The sequence below is a fragment of the Phacochoerus africanus genome, chromosome 5 (assembly GCF_016906955.1).
Source record: "Phacochoerus africanus isolate WHEZ1 chromosome 5, ROS_Pafr_v1, whole genome shotgun sequence".
In the NCBI taxonomy this organism is placed as follows: domain Eukaryota; kingdom Metazoa; phylum Chordata; class Mammalia; order Artiodactyla; family Suidae; genus Phacochoerus; species Phacochoerus africanus.
In genome coordinates this window covers 65305805-65329533 of record NC_062548.1, presented here as the reverse complement: position 1 = coordinate 65329533, position 23729 = coordinate 65305805, and positions in this window count along the sequence as shown.

Below are 23729 nucleotides of genomic sequence, written 5' to 3'. Positions count from 1 at the left end.
CTGGACTTTGTAATTTGATTTTATTTCTTAGCTCTTCTCTTTTAGTTCCCTTAGGCTTAGTCTTAAAATTGTTTACCAACTGCTGCTTACAATTACAATCACTGTATATTTTAATAACATAATGAAGAAACAGAATAGACATTTCCCAAGGATTGGATCTATGTCAGAACAGGCAGGAAGGGTCACATTTCTCTGGGACTCAGTGAAAGAATTTAGTGGAAGGATTCAATTCCTTAATTGTTTCTCTTTTCTCTTCTAAATATGCCCTGATTCAGACTAAAGAATGCCAAGTGCAGAAATGTGCCCAGGCCCTTGGGTGGAGTGTCAGGGCATGAGCTCATGCCTAGTTATGCTATAGAAACATAGCAAAATGAAGGAATAAAGTGACACAATGAGATTGCTCTGTGGATTACATACCTGAATGTGATATAAAGGAAGAAAGACAAAGAAATACACACACACACACACACACACACTCTTACTATCTAATGACTACATTTGAGAGTAGCACTTATATAATTTTTATCTTCTTATTTCGTATCCAAAAATTTGAAGATATGGAAAATATTACTTATGCCAAACCTAATTTCAGAGTTCAAAATCTGAGAGTTTTTGACATTTCTCCTTAAACATTTTTAAGCCATGGTCAATGAGGATACAAAAAACTGGAATTAATAGAACCAATTGAATCTACACTTCACAATAAATTTATGTACAGAGTCACTGCAAAATGCAGGAACTGACAACTCCAGTTAGAAGTTGTTGACTTGCTGACTTAGGTTTACTTCAAAAAATTTATTTTTATTTTTTTTTTACTTTAACGCAAAGAACAAATCCCCCAGTCTGTTCATTTTGGCATAGCTTTTTTGCATAATTTTCATCCTCTTGTTTTAAATATAAAGCTATTCTTCTAGTAAGCAGTAGCATCTAATTAAGGCCTCCATGTGTTTTACAGCTTTATGATTCAAGAAATCAACTGGGGCATGAGTAATACGTTATATGCAACCTGGGATCTAATCTAATGGAAACATATGTAAGACAGTAACAGGGGAAATGCAGATCAGTTGGACTCCACAGCAGTTAGCATGGAACATATGTCTGAAACTGAGCTGTCTACTAATTTCATTGTCACTTAAACATTTAAATATTTGAACACTCCCTATCAAAAAATTATTTGGGCCACATTTGGTTTTAGGGTTCTAAATGTAATAGTTTTTGGCAGTTTCCTTGGATGTTTTCAAGCAGTAAAAGATGAACATATAGAAGTACTTCAATAAATAAGGTCAATTAAATCTTTCTACAGTGAGTTCTCAGACTCCTTGTCAGAGAAGAACTGTTTGAGAATTGTGCACTATTATGCAAGATTCAGGTGAACCTTATTCAAATATGAATTGCTAAAAAATTGCAGATTTTTTTCTTTGAGGGATCATAAGTATCCTTAAAGAATATTATCTTCTTTTGATGCTCTGGATCCTCCATTAGTTAGTGTATATACTTTTGCATTTGGAAGAATGAACTTGTCTGTTATGGCACTAACAGCACTAATTTTGAAAATTAGTATGAAAATTTTGGTTTTCAGTCTCTGGGTCAGGGGTTGAACCCATGCCACATCAGTGGTGTGAGCCACTGCAATGACAATGTCAAATCCTTAATCTGCTCTGCCACCAGAGAACGCCAAGAAATGATTTTTCACAAGCCTTAGATATGTTTTAGAATCCACTCTTCATTCCAAAACAATCTTAGAAGGATAGAAACTCAAGTTTGAAAAAGCAATGTATTCTATAATAAGGATTGTTCTTAGAATCTAATCACTCTGAATTCATGTGTCTTCTTGAACTCTTTGAGTCCATCTGACCATGGACATAGTATTTATATACTAAGAGTTTTAATTTGACTCACAGATAAAGCAAAGATTATAATAGCAACTTTAAATAATGATGATGAAGAATAAAAAAGATATATATAAAGTCCCTAGAAATTTTTTTCACAAAGCAAACACTCCAAGCTTGTTTTATTGTTATTGTTCTTATCATTGTTAATGTTCTTTATTATTCTTTTTCTTTACCTACCTCTCAATTTTTATGTAGAGCAATCTGTAGTCAGTCATCTATGCAACTTCCCCACCAAGTGGTTTTCAGGAGCTGATATAACTTTGCCAGTATATGAAAATTCATCTAGTGTGTGGAAATTGTATCAAAATAGGATATAGTAAAAAATAATTTCTACTCAAGCCAAAATATGTATCATCTAGATCACAGCATGGAGATTAACTTGAAAGTACGCCAACATTTCCTAATCTTTAGTAAATAATTGACTTCACATTTGCAGAATTGGGCAGAAGACAAATTAGCATTAAGAAGAAATCCTCCAAATCTAAATAAATTTATAAAATGTAAGGAATAGGAGTATTCTTTTGATCATAGGATTTAGTAAAAATAACAAAGTGGGCCATATGTAAGTTTAACAATATATACTTTGTTCTACATTATAGCTGATCATTGCTTCCCAAACTGAAAATAAGTGTCCCTTGGTCAAGCTTCAGTTTTCTCCCTTTACATTCCAAGTATATAACATTTCTCTTCCTTACTGGCAGTTTCTCAAATGTTCAGGGTAGAGACATTGACTTTTATTGGATGGAGTGCTAATCATTACCTATTTTTGGAGTGAATCCAAGGCTATAAATTAGAGCAGGCTATCAGCTATGGTTGACTTGCAATGCTGAGCTTGGAGATTAAAAACCCACATGCAAAAATAACCTTGACTCTATTGGATAGGAAATAAACCTGGAAATCAAATGAAGTGGCCTCAAAGTGTAAAGTCTGATTAAGAAAGTGATAAAGAGATGGCTAATGAATTATAGCAAAAAGCTTGTTAAAAAATATTCTGAAAAGCAATTGCATTAAATTGTTATTTTTGCATTTATTTCTTAAATATTTATTGTATGCCCTGAACAATATATACCTAAAACATTAAAATAGTGTCTTTTGCTGAAAAATTAAGCTTGTGAGGGAAACACATATTCAAGCAAAGATTACAATGAAATGCTTTAATTGCTCTACATTAGATATGATCAAGCTGATGCAGGAAGTAACATGACATGATTAAATCACCTATAGTTTTACAGAGGATAAGAAATTAGAAACAGATATTAAAAGGGTACATGATATACAAAGCAAAGAAGAAATCACTTCAAAGTGAGAGAAGAGCACATGAAAAGGTTTATTTAGATGATTGTTCAGTAAGTAATTTCTGTGTTGTTTTTTTTTTTTTTAATTTTTATGGCCCCATCTGTGCCATACAGAAGTCCCCAGGCCAGGGCCCGAATGAAGCTGCAGCTAGAGACCTATGCCACAGCCTTAGCAACAGCAGATCTGAGATGCATTTATGACTTATGCTGCAACTTGGGGCAACACCTGATCCTTAACCCACTGAGCTAGGCCAGGGATTGATCCTGAATCCTCACAGATACTATGTTGGGTCCTTAACTCTCTGAGCCACATCAGAAACTCTTCAGTGAGCAATTTCTATAACCAAGATACCAGGTACCTGTAGAATGGGGAAGTCTTGACAGATCACGTGGTTTGGAACATGACTGGGGACAATGTTATGTGTAATGATATGTACATTGCAACTAAAGAAAAGATTGAAGAAAAGTAAAATAAATCAAGATATTTGGGGACACTTCCAAAGAACGGAGCAGTAGATGGCCTTGATTTTGGAAGTTCTCTCTGGTCTTTTCAAGATGTAAATATATCACTTTTAAATAGGTAAATGGACAAATATATACATTAAAAAAGACCTAGCCGAGCATGGACACAAGGACTAGATAGGTCCAAGTGTCAAAAATTAAAAGAAAATCCACAGCTTAAAAGTGAGTGTGTTAGTGCCTTCATAGGGTAGCAAAGACGGCTACAGATGCTGGCTTGTAATGGGACACTCTGCCTGGAAAGCTGAAACCTGGGAAATAGTTGAATTTGTACAACAGCAATAGAATGCACATTGGCCAGTAGGGTGTCAGGGGAGCCTAGCAGGAAATTAAGCCAAGAAATCAGAATATTATTCTACAGCACATAAAATCATATGCCCTGAATATTTATAGGACTTGAAGAACCAGGGGTTCTTAAAGACTTCTATTAAAGTAAAAAATAAAACTACAACCAGAAGAATGAATACCTTAGAGCCCAGAAAAATCAGAATCTAAGTACTACCCTCCAAATATACCTTGCATTACCGCCACAAACCAGGTATCACATGGGGCTTCTGAATGAGACCATTCATGTCAGGAAATAGACAAACACACAAATATGAGTCCAAGAATAGCAACAAAAAACTTTGTGTCTAACACAATAAATACAAGTCAGCAACCAACCAACTTTGTAAACTATACCCCAAGAACTAACATATTGATAAATTAATATAAAATCGAGTGAACATTTTTAAAACATAGATGAACTGGACAATTACAGTTAAAAAAAAAAACCTTGAATTAAGAAGAACTGAAAGACCTGAACTGATCAAAATGACTAAAATCCATACAGTTTATAGCATAAAAACTTCCTTCAGAATAGATGGTGGGTCCAGAAAGTTTTAGAAGCAAATTGCATAAACCTTAAGGCATGGATAAATGGTAGTGATACAATTCATAGAAGTCAACAGAAGAAACATTACCCAGATTATTCTATGAGACTTTTATAACCATGACAGCAAAACACAAATAAAATAGTAAAATTTAAATAAAAGCTAACTTCTCTAATACCAATAAATACATGCACAAATCCTATGAAAATATAGTTAATTTTACCTAGAAATACATTAAAATCCATGGTAAATTAAGTTCAACTCAGAAATACAGAGACATTGGGAAATATAAGGAGTTACCCAATAGATCTAATAATTACCACATTTTCAAAATGTAAAGAAACATAAAATCTTATGGAAAAGACAACTAGAAAAGTGCAACAGGTCACTGAAACCAGAAATAGACACATATTCAGAAACTTCTTTGTAGAGAACTTTTCCAAATCCATAAATCTGTGTGTACATTCATTCCACCACATTTTAGTTATATATCAGGTTAAATATGAACTTGAATAGTCCTTGTTCACATTGCAACACTTTTCTTTTCAACACTGTTTATAATAACAATACAGAATAATAGAAATTTTTGTATGGGAAAATAAGAGTACATTGAGATATTTTTACATTGTGGAAAATCTTGGAACACTTAAAAGCAATAAACTTGAAATATATAAATAAATATCAAAGATACATTGACAAATACAACACTAAGTTGTAAAGTCATGTATGTAGTATTTAACTCTTAACACTTTGAAATCCCAAAGACCACAATATTTTTATAGTGGTTTCATACGCATACTAAATATATCATCATATTGTTGAGAAATACAAAATATTCACATGTCCTTTGTGTAGGACAAATGGAAAAAGCATTGAAGAGTTTTATAAAAAGGAATTCAATATTAATTGCCTTTATTTATTTATAAAAATAATGAAAATAAAATAAAACTCTAATTTCTGGATAGTGCATAACATTTCATTATATATTTCTCTATACTTTGTGGCTTAATTTCTTAAAATTAAAACACAATAAGAAAAAAATCATCCCATATGAAGTGCAGGTAATAATTGATTAAAAAAAACCTCCATGTTAGAAGTTGTAGCAATGATTTAGGTGAAGACTTGAACTTACCAAGTTGTTTGGGATTTGTAGCTGGGCAGGGGGAATTTCAAGACACATCATCAGTACAAATAAGAAGAGTGTAATGTTTGATGGGATGTAGAAGTTTGGTGGAATAAGGCAATTGGATGGGTACATGGTGAGAAAATTGAAGAAGTTTTAGTGAAAATCTCACAATTAACATGTAGGTGAGACGTTGCCTTTGAACCCAAATTCCAGTATGCTAAAGTCTTAGAACAGAAAGGATTCTTAGGAAAGAACTACCTCAAATTCTGTGGAATAATAATGGATAAACCAATTCACACAGAGACGCAGGAGGTAGAAGAGCAGGTGTATGGAGGAGAGCCATGCATCATATGTATGAAAAATCTAATATGTACATAATTGTATATGTATGTGACTATCCAATATGCTTTTATTCAAGTAAAATTCACACAACAAAATTAACCATTTTAAAGTGTAAAATTTTGCACCATTAACTAATTCACCATGTTGCACAGCCATCACCACCATCAAATTCCAAACATAAGTTCAATTACCTTGCAAGAACCCTCGTGCCCATTAAGTGGTCCTTCTCTTCTGTAGTCCCCACCCCTAGCAATCACCAATATGCTTTCTGTCTCTATGGATATACCTAATCTAGATATTTCATATAAATGAAATTATAAGATATACGACCTTATATATCTGGCCTCTTTTACTTAGCATAAGGTTTTCAAGTTTCAGGCAAGTTGATGAATGCTTCAGCACTTCATTCTTTTTATGACTGAATAGCTTTCCATTGTATGGATAGGCTAAACTTGGCTTATCCATTCATCAGCTGATCGACATTTGGATTGTCTCCAGTTTTTGGCTAGTGTAAACAGTGCTGCTATGAATATTTGTATACAAGGTTTGAACACCTGTTTTTCATTCTTCTATGTATATATCTAGATAGGAAGGCTGATGGCCTGTTCTTATCCCCTAACTTCCCAGGAAATCTATTAATGCTATCAGTTAAGAGAAACACAGTCTATCTATTGAATTTCTTCAGCATCGTATTTCTGGCTAAAGCTTTACGTATAGCAAATTAACCCAGAATCTATAATACTTTTTGAAAGAATAGCTAGAGTCTGAAATTATGTTTCCAGGCTGGCCTTTGAATTATGCAAACTGAATACAGATTTTTTTTTTCAAGACTGTGCTTAACAAAGTCCAGGCCTTTGTTTAGTTCCCCACCATAGCCTCTCTATCTTTCACACACATAGCATACAACCCCAATACTCTTTAACCCCAAATAATACATTTTATTTCTCTATTAATGTAGCTGTGACTCTGATTAAACTTGAAACTTTCTCTGCCATATCAGAAATCATAGGCAAATTAGGCAAATTATCTTTTCAAATAATTTGATTTCTGTCTAGAGGGCACTTCCTTACATTTTTAACAGCTATAAATATCCCTTTAGTATAGGTACTTCTGAAGGTAATGTGAATTGTTATCCTTTCATTGTTCAAGTCATTACTTGCCAAAAATATTATTTGAATGTAATAAGTGTTGAATAATGATTTATTAAGTGAATAATGCCTTTCTAAACATTAATATAATGTAAGCATCTCCAGGAATAACTTTCATTATTAAAAAACTTCAGTGTAAAGCCTTAATCTTTGCCACCACCTCTGAACTTACTTATTTTTAGACTAATCTTAAAATAGAAATAGTTAATCTCTAGGTCCATCCTTGTTGCTTCAAATGGCATTATTTCCTTGTTTTTTATGGCTGAGTAATATTCCACATTTTCTGTAGCCACTCATCTGTTGATGGACATTTAGGTTGTTTCCATGTCTTGGTATTGTAAATACTGTTACAATGAACATTGAGGTGCCATTTATTTTTCTGAGTTATGCTTTTATTTGGATAAATGCCTGGGAGTGAGATTGCTGGGTCATATGGTAGTTCCATATTTAGTTTTTTAAGGAACTTCCATACTGTTCTCCATGGTGGTTGTACCAATTTACATTCCCACCAACAGTGTAGGAGGGTTCCCTTTTCTCTACACCCTCTCCAGCGTGTATTGTTTGTAGGCTTCTTAACCAAGGCCATTCAGATGAGTGTGAGGTATCACCTCCTTTTAGTTTTGACTTGCATTTCTCTAATAATTAGTGATGGAGAGCATCTTTTTTTTTTTTTTGTCTTTTTGCCATTTCTTGGGCCGCTCTCGCGGCATATGGAGGTTCCCAGACCAGGGGCCAAATCGGAGCCGCAGCTGCAGGCCTACACCAGAGCCACAGCAACGCCGGATCCGAGCCGTGTCTGCAACCTACACCACAGCTCACGGCAATGCCAGATCCTTAACCCACTGAGGAAGGGCAGAGACCGAACCCTCAACCTCATGGTTCCTAGTCGGATTTGTTAACCACTGAGCCACAACGGGAACTCCCTAGAACATCTTTTGATGTGCTTCTTGGCTCTCTGTCTTCTTTGGAGAAATGTCTATTTAAATCTTCTGTCCATTTTTTGAATGGGCTGTTTGGTTTTTTTGATATAAATTTATGTAAGATGTTTGTACATATTGGAGATCAATCCCTTGTCATTCACTTTGCAAAGATTTTCTCTCATTCTATGGCCTAAACATAAGGCCGGATACTATAAAACTTCTAAAGGAAAACATGGGCAGAACAGTCTTTGGCATAAACTGCAGCAATATCTTTTTTGATCAACCTCCTAGAGTAATGAAAATAAAAACAAAAATAAACAAATGGGACCTAATTAAACTTAAAAGCTTCTGCACAGCAAAGAAAACCATAAAAAAAAGAGACAGCTCTATCCTTTTTAAATTGGCTTAGATTCAGCTGTGTTGCTTCTATAGCATTTGTCTCTCTTTACTCCCTACACCTTTTCCTATAATCTTGATGAATGCTGAGCATATTTCTATTTGTGCATACCAATTGCCAAAAGCCCTTAATTCTACAAAGTGAGGCTATAATATTGCTAAGAAAACTGAACACATACAAGGAAATATTAATAATCAATGGGAAAACTTAAGATTGTTCCATGACTTCTATTCTTTTTTCTTTTCTTCTTTTTAGGGCCCAACCCATGGCAAGGGGTCAAATCGGAGCTGTAGCTGCTGGCCTACACCACAGCCCCAGCAATGTGGGATCTGAGCCACATCTGTGAGCTATACCACAGCTCATGGCAATGCTGGATCCTTAACCCACTGAGCAAAACCAGGGATCAAACCGACATCCTCATGGATACTAGTCAGATTCATTTCCACTGAGCCATGATGGGAACTCCACATGACTTTTATTCTTTATCAAAATATTAAAAATATCTTACCAATAACTATAAATGTATAGGAGAATAAAAATAGTAAAGCTAATATTTATTTAGTATACCATAATTTAAAATAATAGAAACATTGACAACAAAAATGTGTTATAGTCAGCCCTCCATGCTCTTGAGTTTTGCATCCCCATTCAACCAAGCATGTAGTGAAAATATTCACAAAACATTCTGGGGATGTTCTAAAACCCAAAATTTGAGTTTGTTGCACCAGCAGCAATTTACATGTATTTACATGGTAATAGGTATTATAAGTAATCTAGAGATGATTTAAAATATACAGGAGATTGTGCATAGGTTATCATATCAAGAACCTGAGCATGTTGGATTTTGGCATGTACAGTGAGGGAAGGTACTGGAGGTGGTGGTGGTCCTGGAACCAATCTCCTACAGATACTGAAGGATGTCTGTATTTCTTTTAAAAAATTGTGTTAAGAGGAGTTCCCCTCATGGCTCATGGTTAACAAATCCGACTAGGAACCATAAGGTTGTGGGTTTGATCCCTGACCTTGCTCAGTGGATTAATGATCCGGCGTTGCTCTGAGCTGTGGTGTAGGTTGCAGACGCGGCTCAGTTCCCGAGTCGCTGTGGCTCTGGCGTAGACCAGCTGCTACAGCTCCGATTAGACCCCCAGCCTGGGAATCTCCATATGCCACAGGAGCGGCCCTAGAAAAGGCAAAAAGACAAAAAAAAAAGTTGTGTTAAGAGTAATTTGAACAGTGCCTGTTCTTATAGCATAACTTACAAGATGAAGAGAGTAACTTTTTATCCTTTGGTTGACTTGTCATAGTCCATTCCAAGATTAGATCAGATTTTATCCCTTGCATTTTTAATTTTGAGAGTTCCTTTAATGGGAAGATTTTAGCTGGTGTCAAAAAATCAAGTATTATTAAAAGTATAAAAACTATCTAAGTCATCTTCATCTTTTTCATCACTAACACTCTTCATTTACATTAAGTTCACCTTCACTGAATTACTATGCCGCCTACCTAGAGTCTTTCCAATGCCAGCTATATCAACATTCTGACAATAATTTTCTCAGCACTCCATTTATATTCTACCTAAATTCATCTCCAGTTATCACCTATTTTTTTTTTGCCGACTTTCAGTTTTGATGGCCTATTCCCTCTTATTAATTATCTAATTTTTGTAAAATGTCATGAGAGTTTGTCACTGAGAGACAAGCCAATAACACAAATACCTAATTTACTGCCTATGCATGAATTGAATCGCAGATGTGCAGGGACTAATCACCAACAGATTTTGAAATAAATGATGTAATTGGTCACAGATCATGATATGCGACTGTCACTTACATAGTGATTGTGCACTGAAGTGAAGCAACAAAGTTTGTACTTTATGCACTCACTCATAATTAATATACTATGGAAGGTACAATTTGAACCATGATATTGAGGGGCTGCTGTTATTTACTAGGTCTTGGTAACTGAAATTTGTGCATAACTGAACCAAATCCAGAAAAAACTGCCTGCAGATATATTTTTTGTTACCGTGATTGATAAAGGGGATGAGACTAGCATGGTTAACCTAGTTTAATCAGTATGTACCTTTGGAGCAAGTTTCGAGGTTCCAAGCCACCTTGCTGTTACACGTTTTCAGAAAGCCTGCAGAGGATGAATACCACCTCCCCGTCAGCTTTTTTTTTTCTTTTTCAATTCTTGATTATGGAGTCCTTGGAAAGCCAAAAAGCTTGGCCAATATAGGATATCAAAACCCAGCAACAACTTAAATTTAAAAAGACTTGAGGTGTATAATACATATCAAATATATCACTAATGTATCAGAAACAAAATAATAAGTATTATTAAAGGCATAAAAAAAAATCTAAGTCATTGATTCTATAACACTGATGCTTTAAATTGTTCCATGCTTTAGATGGCATTTTTTTCACATTCTCTAGGATTTTTGCAGTGTCTACTATTTATGGCTGTCCACAGTTTTCTGAAAACACTCAAAAGCCCACCATTGTCACTCTGCTTTCCCATGTGGAAGGAAACACACACACACACACACACACAAACACACCCTTGCTGCTAGAGTGCTAACTGTGACGTGACAGCCATTTTCCTGGTGTAGGTGGAGGCAGAGACAGCATGGTGATTTGGGCGCTGAGAGTTGGCAGTCTGAGTTTTGTAGCAGCAGTTTTTCGATCCTGGTAAATTTGCTATGGTTTGGAGATCAGCAGAACCATCAGCTTCTTTATCTGACCATTTTTTCAGAGTTCTTCTGATAATTGTTCATGTGAGCTCAGACATAACTAGGTTCTCCATCATTCCAAATACATGTTTGGGTTAACTGACATCCTTTAATAAATTTCTTTCTACTGAACAAGCTGGTACCAACTTGGTGTTCTGCATTAAATATCCACATCTATTTTATAGTGCTTTACTCTTCTCGGATATTCAATCGCCACTCCCTTACTACCACTTGACATAGAATTAATGTATTATAAGTCATCCTGAAGACCAATATCTCCATTATAAACTGTCCTTTTCTTAAAATATTGCTGAATATCACCCTTTATTTCCACTTTACAGTTTTCCTCTTACTGTCTTTACTTCTGAAACTGCTCTGAAAAAAAATTACCGCTGATACCCTACCAATCAGCTTCAAGGAACACTCTATTTCTTGCTTTAGTTGACTTCATTGTAGGAATTATGAACTATCCTTTCCTTCTCTAAAATGTCTTCATTTACCAATCCAACTTGGTTTCCGTCCCTCTTCTCTGGTATTTTATCTCTCTCGCATGCTCTATTTTTGCTTTCTGTCCCATAAGTGTGATTTTCAAAACCTCTCTCTGCCCCCAGATGACTGATCTTGTGTTAAGAGCACTCCAGTTTTCTCACTTTAATAGTCTTATAGCAAAACTTACAATGAAGGGCTAAGATACTGATTGGGATGTTGATGATCATTGACATCTATGGCACATCATCCTTGTTTGCTAGGTACCCTAGCTACCACATTTCAAGTGGTCTTTCTCCCCTCCTGTTCCTTTCTTATGGAGAATGAGAAATAGTGTTCTGATACCAAACAATGTGGTTAGCTTCATTGTTTTATATCAAATAGATCGCTACTGATTTCAAGTAACCAAAAGTCAGCTCAGAAGTGCTTAACACTAGTAAAGCTTTTCTTTTTGGCTACATAATTGGAAACATAGTGTTACATTAGGTTTGAAGTCATTGGCTCCATATCTCTGTAGTTCCCCTCTGTGCTGCTGTCCCTATACATGGTTTCTCTTGAGGTTCCAAGATGACTGCCAGGAAACATAATGGTAATTGCTTCTTTGGTCATGTCTAAGGATGCATTTTATTGGGAAAGAGAGAAATAAATCCCTTCTGTCTTTTAGCTAAGAACAGAACATTTTTGATCCTAATGCTTCATTCCCATGTCTCAGTGGCTCTCTGTTTTATTTTTACTGATCATTGAGAAGAGAATACAGTGAGTAGCTAAGTCTAATTAAGACTCACCTCTGGAACTAGCCTCAGGTAAGTGGAGTTGCCAATATCACAAGTCCCCATACCACAACAAATCTGTCATCATCTTATGGCTGCTGCAGCAATTGTCAGAAGCACCTATAGTCATTCTTGCAACCCTACAATTAGATTGTTTATACTTCCATTATCCCTTAACCACATGAGGCAGGAGTGTACAAGCTCTTGGAGAGCAATCCACGATGTCCTACTTCTGAAATGTAAATCCATATTCCAATATATTACAATAGACTTATAAAGGAAGTTCTCAAATTGCTCAGAATGAAGTCTATCCACATACCCATTTACCTAGTAATCTCCTTTCTCCTCAAAATAATAATAATAATAATATTGTATTAATGATACTGGAGAAATGAAGTGTTTCACCTTTATCTATCCCCGTGTCTTCATCAGATATTCACCCTTCATAGTACACACACACACACACACACACACACACACACACACCTCCCCTACAGATGCATCTTAAGCTTAGTAGCATAATACAATGCCATATTATCATTGACTTAAAGAAACTGTATTTTCTTAACATTTCAGGACAATGAAGTCACTAAAGAATATATGAAAAATACCTTTTCTATTTTGATGCAGGATAAAGCATACAAAATAATATCATCATCCAATAGCGGAAAGATCTGCTTTTTAAGGCTCAATGCAACCACCATTCATTTCTCTTGTTTAACAAAAAGTTTTGGACTTTGTTATTTGTGATAATAAAATCAATTTGGTTCAACAAGAAGTCAAAGAAATCTTAAATATTTTTTTAAAAGTTAGTCTAAAATATCACTGAGAAAACAATTCCTTGCCTACTGTAATTTTTTGCTTGACTGCACAACAATTTTCTGCCAACAACTGAATAGGTAGGGAAGCTAAAATATATCTGGGGTGGGTTGTATACCTAAATTCATATTTTTTTAAAGCTAATTTTATATTATCCATGGAATTGCTATTTTCTTTTCTTGGTAGAATTCTTTCTGGACACTTTGTTCTCTCTAGGTAGAAAGCTTTAAAACACACACACACGAATCAGAACGAAGCCTACATGATTTTTTCTTTAAAAAAATTTAACTTGCACTGTAGACAATGAAATTAACAATACTCCTCAGTTTATAATGTTATTATGACCCATACATGTAATATTTCTTTTTTGATCTATTTTGTGTTATTTTTATTTTAATTCTCTACCCTAGCACATCTACCTCCCTCTCATAGGCATCCATTCTAATATTTTTGATTATTGCTTCTTTATTTCTTTCATGTTATGTTATATAGTTTGTGATCTGAAAGTATACCTAGGTCCTGACTTCTATCTAGTGTAGGGTATCTCACTGAATACCTCTTATATCAGTACCCCCTTAGGATAGAACCATAGGCTGCCTTCATCTCTCACTTCCATAACCAATGTCACATAGACATCTTAATTATCTATATGAAAATATATGTGGGATCATTTGCATATGACTTAACATTTTTAATTTTACTAAGTATAGCTAAATTGCTTCCCAAAATCCTTTGGTCAATGCGCTTTTTAGTGCTAGTCTACCTCATGTCACCATTTGCTGTTATATTCTTCCCTACTTTAGCCTTTTTGATGAATACAAAATGCAGACACATAAGCACTAAGTGCTATGTGAAACATAGATAGGGATTGCATCATCTTATAAATTCCATGTTGATTTTCAGTAGTATGACTCGATGCTCTCTACCATCTGAAACTGAAGTAATTCCCCAAATAAAAAGCCGAGATTTACATTAAAATTTCAAAAGGACAGGAGAGAAGAGTTTAGTGGAAAGAGAAAAGGGCTGTAGATAAAATTATCCATTCCCTTTGTCTCTTGTGACTACTGTATACTGAAATCATCATTTTTATGTTATGAATGCATGTGCATAGAATCAGGCATTGCTGTCTACTGCCAATGATACTAAGGGGACTGGTTTTGGTCCTATCATTCATATTCTCCCTGCCAATGCCCCCAGCGGAAACATGATTTCCAATTACTGACCAGTGCTGTGAGCCAGCATTAGTGCCATATACGGCTGGCATGGCATTGTAACAACAGTGCTTGCTACCAATGTTCATTCTGTCAACAGCATTGTCACCAATATCATCAGAACTGCCAATGCCAGCTAGTGCATGAGCCATGCCTGACTCTACCACTCTGGAACCAATAAGCTAACCACATATGGCTTAATCTCCATACAACCTAATGCTTCCCAAAATTCATAGAAAACATTTTAAATTAATTTTTTACATGGATGTCTTCATTGTATTTCCTAAGCTAAGAGATTATTTGAATATAAGTTTGTAGTGTGTTCAGAATTAATTTGGTCTTAAAATAAACTTAATTTCTAAGTTTCTTGAGCCCATAAGATAACTCTCATCAAGTTCCTTATTTTGCCATATCTCTGTTCTGAATTTAATAAATGCCAAAGTAGGCCAGGTTAAAAGAGCAAACAAAGCCATTTCTCAGGCTGGGACCCTTCCTATGAAAGTGTGAAAAATTAATAAAGTACTATAGGAGAGATATAGGTACAATTATTTTTTCATCAGAAGACTGAGAGTTTTTTTAAAGTATTTTTTCATTTTTATAAAGCAAAAATTTAGTATCTCATAGATATAGTGAAAACCAACAGTGACTTTTATATGAAATATTTATAATAATACACCAAAAGGCCATAAAAATTTAGAGCACTGTGATTGTTTACATTTTAATTTGGAATATTAACTGGGGGATAATGTAGAAATTAAAAAAAGTAACAATTACATAATTAAATAGAATACACTAGACAAAAACTTCCAGCTAAATTTATCCAATAGTCTCCAGCAGGAAACACATGTCTTTCAGAGTTTGGACCATGCTTTTGAGGTTACTGAAACATTTGACTTCAGAAATAAAGATGTTGATCTAAGATACTCTTTCTCAATTGCATTTAACATATAAATCACTATTAAAAGGGGAATAGTCTCAGTCTTTTAATGTTGAGTTAAATTATTTTGATTATAATGATACTTAAATTTGTATAAACATAAAGCAAAGTGTAAACTTCTAGTGTAGCTTTTATAACAACCATAAAACTAAAACAAATGTATTCATTAAATAAAGGGGAAAAAAACAACAAAGCCAATAAAATTCAAATTAACAACATTTATTTAAAGTGTCAGTTGAGGTTTTCTCTGAACTAAATTGCCACTCACTAAAGGAATGTGCTATTGACTACTATGGTTCGTCGTTTGAGTCAGCATCTTTCTACTTCCCCAGGCCCTTTGTGGACCCAATTTCCACTATAGTTCTCTATTCCAGGGACTGTGGAAAATTTCTTTGTGAAGTATGCAGTGAATCAGTTGGCTTTCATTTGGCACAAAGTCATCTTTTTCTTATTAAGTTTACTCCTTTTCTTTTCTAATTACACTAAGACAATTAAAGTCATACTTTTGGTGCCAGCATAATTTTAAACATAAACAAAAATGCTGATTCTGAAAGAGTATGGATTTACTTGATAATAAGTTGGCCACTCAAATAATCTGAGTATGCTTAGATTCATTTAGGCCATTGAAATAAACACATGCACACACACTCCTAGTTAAATCTCAGGATTATTTCATTTTGATTTAGATGAAAGGCAAAAGGATATACAGACTTATGCAAAAGTGTTAGAGAGTTAGAAGCAAATGAATATGGGGAGAGGAAATATTCTGACATAGGAACCTGAGAAAATTTTATTAAATGGATCCTATACTTTTCATTACAATAAAAAAAAAAAGGCTTTATTGAACATCGGTCTCACATGGTCCCAGAGGAAGTGGTATATAAAGATAAATGATTCATTTCATGTACACGCAAGAAAACTAAACCTAGGGTAAGATAGTTGCACAAACTCTTAAGTATCATATAAGGTGGTGAGGATTCTAATAGTGCTATGTGAAAGTTATATTGAGAAATTAGAATAGGGGCCTTTGTAAATGATGCTTGATGTGTAGATTTTCTGGAACATATCCCTTGTTCATTAAAGTGACTCTTTGGGGAAAGATGTTAAGTATCACCCTAATTTTACATATGAAAAAAGGGCAAGGGGGAATTTTAAAAATATCTTGGTCTCCAATATTTCACTAGTTGATTGTTCTCAGAAGTATTTTCAACATTGTGTTAATTAGAGTACTTTGGATACAAGCAACAGAAGCCTACCCTAGATAATAGTAACAAAAAGGAGTGGATTGAAAGGTTATTGCTTGAGATGATATGAAATGATATGTATAAAACTTATGAAAATTATAAAGCACTATAAAATTTAAAGAATATTTTGTACAATAAAAAAAGTTAAAGAAAGTGTATTGCGTAACTCAGAAAATCAAAGATATGGGAACATAGTTCAGTTGTCACACAGGACAAAAATCAGAATCTCTAGGAGAGCTAGAGTCTCTAACTCCATTCAGTTCCAACTAGTTTCTGTCCTTTCCTTGCTTATATCAATATTCACATTCCTGGGAAAGTTAGTCCAAAAACCCTACCTTGAATTTTAAGTCCTATTCTCCACCTGGAAGTCTGTTAGAATTAACTGGTTGTCTGTTTTCTACTCAAATCCCCAATTAAAATGTAAGTGAAATACGGTGTTAATCTTTTCTATTTGGTTAACTATTGGATTTCCAATGCACCTCTTAGTGTCTGAGATATGGTTTCAACTTAATGAGAACTGGTTGAGTAAACAAATGAACATATACTTCATCCTCTGGACTAGGGGTTGGATGCCTTGATTGACAGATTTGCAAACACTTAGCACAACATAGGCATGATTCTCCATTGTAAAAGCAGAAATAGTGAAATCAGTGCTAGAAAGGCAATAAAAAAGGGGGAATAAATATTTATTCACAACAAACATTGATCAGTGTAGAAGTAAAGGGTAGTTTTTGAGGATATTTACTGTATTTTCTGTTGAGTATTATGTGTATTTTTTTTTTATTCAGCATTAAATCTAACATTTAAAAATATTCATCTTAAGAAAAAGAGTATTTTTAAAAGATCGTGTAAAATAAAGAAAATAATAACAGCACAAATAAATAAACATAAAAATAGAAAAGAAGAGAGAAAATCAATGTAAACAAAATCTGCTTCTTTAAAAAGACTAATGAAAAGGATATGTCTCTGTCATGTGGTTGGATCAGTGGAACCAAAAAAAGTGCCACTGAATAAACCCATGAAAATAAAGTTAACTGATATTTGACAAAGGGTAAAAGGCAATTCAATAAAATATAATCTTTCAGAGTTTCCATCGTGGCGCAGTGGAGACGAATCCGACTAGGAACAATGAAATTTCCAGTTTGATTCCTGCCCTCACTCAGTGGGTGAAGGATCTGGCGTTGCCGTGAGCTGTGGTATAGTTCACAGATGCAGCTCAGAGCTGGTGGTGTTGCTGGGGCTCTGGTGTAGGCTGGCAGCAACAGCAGAAATGAATCTGACTAGGAAACATGAGTTTGTGTGTTTGATCCCTGGCCTCGCCCAGTGGGTTAAGGATCTGGCATTGCCATGAGCTATGGTGTAGGTCGCAGACTTAGCGTGGATCTGGCGTTACTGTGGCTGTGGTGTAGGATGGCAGCAACAGCTTGGATTAGATCCCTAGCCTGGGAACCTTCATATGCCACGGGTGCGGCCCTAAAAAGACGAAAAGACAAAAAAAAAAAAAAAAACACTTCGCCCTGTAAAAGATGCTATTAAGAGGAAAAAAGACAAGACCCAGATTAGGAGTAAACATTTTCATTATACATAGAACTCTTAACAACCAAAAGCAAACAACTCAACTTAAAATAGGAAAAAAGATCTTCAACAAAGAAGATATTCAAACAGCAAATAAATATAAAAATATGCCCTGCATTAAATAGCATTTGCAAATTGTAAATTAATACAAAAATGAGCTACCACTACATACCTTTTGGGATGGTTAAAATCCAAAGATCTAGTAAAATATCAAGTCCTGGTGAGCATATGGAGCAATGTGTCACCTTACTTATTGCTTGTGAAAATTACAAAAAACAAACAAACAAACAAACAAATCCACCATTTTGGAAGATAGTTTGCTGCTCTGTTAGAAGGTTAACCCCATTATCAAAATAAGGCCCAGTCCTAGGCATTTAACAAATTACTTGAAAATTATACCTACACAAAAACCTGCACACAAATGTTTGATGCAGCTTTTTATTATTCTTATTACTCCCAAAACTTTTTAAAAAACCAAGATGTCCTTCCACAGGAGAAGGGATTAAAAAAAAAATTAAAAAAAAGCAAAAACTGTGGAACTGGGGTACATCCCTACAAGGAAATATTATTTAGCAATAGGAAGAAGAGGGTGATCAAGTCACAAAAAGACAAGAAGGAAGTTTAAAGCAGATTGTTTAAATGAATATGCAAATGCATTCTGAAAAGGCTGCATGCTATATTATTCTAATATTACAGTGGAAAAGGCAAAACTATTGAGACAGTGGAACAGTTAGTGGTAGCCAGAAGTTTTGGTGGTGGGATAAGGACCAACAGGTAGAACAGAGGGCATTTTTAGGATTGTGAAAATACTCCGTATGACACTGTGATGGTGAATAAAAGACATTATACATTTGTCAAAACCCATGCAACCATACAAAAAAGAGTGAATCATAATGTAAATTATAGACTTTAATTAATAATAACATATCAGGAGTTCCCATTGTGGCTCATCAGGTTGAGAACCTGACATAGTTTTTGTGAGGATAAGGGTTTGATCCCTGGCCTTGCTCAGTGGATTAGAATCTGGTGTTGCTGTAAACTGTGATATGGGTTGCAGATGCTTGGATCTGGTGTTGCTGTGGCTGTGGCTGTGCCATAGGCCTACAGCTGCAGCTCCTATTTGAGCCCTAGCCTGAGAACTTTCATATGCTGCAGGCTGGGCCACAAAATAATAATAACAATAACAACCACATCATCAATAGTAATAACATATCAATATTTGTCTTTCAACTGCAGCAAATCTACCACACTAATACAAGATGTTGACAGAGAAACCTCTGTGGTGGTAGAACAGAAATAGGGGAATGCTATGCTATCAGCTCATTTTCTTTCTGTATACCTATAACTATTTTTGAAAATAAAGTATATTAATTTAAAAATCATATATGATTAATGTTAACCTTCTGAAATAGAGACTAAATAAATGATAGTTGAGGGTCCTTGGTTAGATACATATATTTTGATGCTTTAATATGAATTTAGAATATGTAATGAGTATCATAGCGCTAGAGATTTCAGAATTTTGGATGAAAACCCACCCTTTCTATATATTATAAAAATATTTTAAGACAAGCTTGTTCTTTTTAGTCATTATATTCTACATAAGGAATGCTAGAACATTTTAGAATACGTCTTCGTCCAATTCATTTTTCTCTTTTTATTGCCACCTTCATTTAGTAGAGTACATGCAATAATCCTCTTCAATATAACGTACATTATCACCTGTTTTTAAGAATTAATTTTTATGAGTGAGCTTCTTTCACTGGTAGAGTCTCATCAAGACGTGAAATATCATGATTGATTTAAGAAAAAATACTCTTAAGTGAGAAAACATTTTCAGGCCTGATAAGAACCCCCCTCCCTTAATTACAGGGGCCTCCCTTTGGCTTACCTACATGAGTAATTTAACTGCTTCAAGGAAAGACAATCCCACATTCCATTCCTTACTGTCCCCATATGCTACAAGAGACTCAGGTATCTATTAAGAGTCCCAGTACGTACCAAAGTGATTCTCTGCAATTATTCAGCATTACATTTAATTCCAAGCACTCCTCTGCCAAAGGTAATTTCTCATGTGAATTTCCTCCATGCCTTCAGTGCACCTAGAAAAAAAAGGTTTGTCATTCTCTCCTTCTCTTTTAGAGATGTGCTTCACATTTTTTCAGCAAATTTCTTAACTGTTGCCACCACACAAATTGCCTCAAAAAGTCTTAATTTGATTCGTTGTTGAAAATCAGCTGATCATATTTCTTGGGTGCCTAAGCATGTTTTAGGATGTTGAAAGATATCCAAGGCAATGAAATTAATTTCCTCGGCAACAAACTTGCATTTAATGAAACAAACTGCCGTGCGAAAGTTCAGCATAAACCTAATCCAAATGCTAGGTATCATATCTCTTTCAGTCTTTGCATCTCATCATCAATACCATCATAGATAGGCCATTTTATTAGATTAGGAAACTGAGATTCAAAAACCTTAATGAATTTTTTCTGTATCTTCATTGTTTTAAAGAAAAAAGAGCATGGGTACAAGGGGGGAAAAAAAAGAGAATTCATTTCAGGAGTAGTAAGATAGTGTTCCCATGCTATAATCATCCTCAGAATATTTTCTTTCCCCACAGTGTCACAAAAATCAATGAAGCCTCTCTGAGTTTGGAACCTATTAGATATTGCTATTCTTGGTTGTGAGGACTAAGCGTCTCATCAGTAGGCATTGCAAATGTTCCAAGACATTTGAGCAGGGGAACATCTTCCTTATCTTCTGTATTTCATAAGATCAATAGCAAGAGAATGAGAAACTAGGAAAATAGTAAACAAGAAAATAGACACACAGTTAGACTTTATAGTTGATTTGAAAACTCCTCTACTTTAAAACCGTATGGATTACACACACACATAGGTCCACATACACATGTGTTCATAAACACACACATATACCTAAATACATGTGTGTGTCTTGGGTGTGGAAGACAGAGTGCTGATTTCCAGAAGATGCAGAGCAAAAGATGACATAAGCCCTGTTTTCAGGGAGGTAAGCATTTATTAAGGGACATACACAAATCGAAATTACAACAGAATGCCTCATAGAAAGCTGTGTGACTGGGTTCAAAGGGAGAACAGAGTGATTAATTCTGCCTGAGGTTAAGATAAGGATCATTAAAAGGGGACAAATATGTTAGGGCAAGTTCCTATGAGTGACTCACAGTGAGGCCAAACAATCCTAAATGTCAGAGTTTGGAGCAGAGAAATTTTTATTGCAGATCATGTAAGGAGACTCGTGGCTCATGCCCCCCCCCAGAAAGGCCCAGTTCCAGGAACCCAAACTGTAAAGCATTTTTAAAAGCTAAGTGGAGGGCGGGGTGTTGTTGGGAGTGTGCACAATTCTCTGATTGATTGATGGTGTGGGCAGTGTCAGAGGGGTCAAGGTTATCAATCCCTAGGCTCTGGGATGCCAGGGGGCTGTGTGCTGACTGTCATCAAGTAGTTAACCTTTTCCATTTGGTGGTGGTGGGGTGGGGATTTTCACATTTGTAAAACAACTCAGGAAATGTGCATCAGATACTGTTATCTAGGTACTTCAGAGAGGTGCTAAAACAGAGGGTGTGGGGGAAAGGTCCTGTCTCTGAGGGCACCGTAGGGTCCTGCTAGGTTATAATGAGTAAAATGAATACAATTAAGAAAGGGTTCTTGAATAAGGTATATAGTAGGTCTTGGTGTTGAACTAGGAGAAGTCTTGTGAGTCCTTCTAGTGAATTAGTAAAACTGAGGAGGGTCATGGAAACCCCAGATTTGGGGCCAGTTGGTCAGAAGTGCAGGTAGTCTAGGTGTCCCTCATGTGCTAGCATCTGAAATAAAGGCAGTCTTGTTTGGGATCATGCCCTTAAACCTGTGGATTCTAATCCTAGCTCTAGGTAGTTAGCATCAGAATTGAATTATATTTACGTACCACAGTAGGTGTCAGAATATATATTCTCTTTTATTTGTTGGCATATCATAAGGATAAGAGAATAAATCAGACTATACTCCAAAATGTCAGGAACACTGGTGCTTATACTTTTTTTTTTTTTTCTTTTTAGGGCCACCCAGCAGCATATAGAAGTTCCAAGGTTAGGGGCTGAATTGGAGCTACAGCTGCTGGCCTAAGCCACAGCCACAGTAACACAGGATCTGAGCCACTGAGTGAGCTGTGATCTATACCACAGCTCCTTAACCCACTGAACAAGGCCAGGGATTGAACCCGCATCCTCATGGATACCAGTTGGATTTGTTTCTGCTCTGCTGCAATGGGAACTCCCTGCTTATACTTTTTTTTTGTCTTTTTTTGTTGTTGTTGTTGCTATTTCTTGGGCCACTCCCGCAGCACATGGAGGTTCTCAGGCTAGGGGTTGAATCGGAGCTGTAGCCACCGGCCTACGCCAGAGCCACAGCAATGCGGGATCCGAGCCGCGTCTGCAACCTACACCACAGCTCAAGGCAACACCGGATCGTTAACCCACTGAGCAAGGGCAGGGACCGAACCCGCAACCTCATGGTTCCTAGTCGGATTCGTTAACCACTGCGCCACGACGGGAACTCCTGCTTATACTTTTTGTTGGAGTTAAAAACATTTTAATTGTCCTGGATTGGACATGCATTGCTTTTGCCTGAAATTAGCATCTTTTTTAAAATAATGGAATTACTTATTGCTATGATCCTGAAATTCAAGAAAAAAATAGAAACCCAAAACCTAACAAGAAGCTGAATCTGGATTGTGAAGCTAAACTACAATGCATTAGGACTATTTGCCAAATGAAAATAGGCTTAATAGAGTATAAAACAAATTATTAGCAGAAATGCAAAAAATAAAAATAAATAGATCACAATGAAATATCACCTCAAACTTGCTAGAATATTATCAAAAGGACAAGAAGTAATCATTGTTGGTGAAGATGTAGAGAAAGGGAAACTCTTATGCCCTGTTGAAGGGAATGTGTATTGATGTAGCTACTGTAAAAAAGTATGAAGTTTCCTCAAAAAATTAAAAATAGAATTTCCATATGATCCAGTAATTCTATTTCTGGGTATTTATTCAAAGAAATGGAAACACTAACTTAAGAAGATATATACACCCCTTTGTTCATTGTCACTTTACGCAGAGGACGGAATACTATATATGGAAAACCCTAAGGTCTTCACACAAAAACTATTTGAACTGATCAATGAATTCAGCAATTTAGCAGGATATAAGATTAACATTCAGAAATTGCTTGCATTTTAATATTCTAACAATGAAATATTAGGAAAGGAATATGAAAATATAATACCTTTTAAAAATCTGACATCAACCATACAAGATATTAGGTCAGTCTCCCAAAGCAATAAAAATAAAAACAAAAATAAACCAATGGAACCTAATAAAACTTACAAGTTTGGCCCAGCTAAAGAAATCATTAAAAAAAAAAAAAGA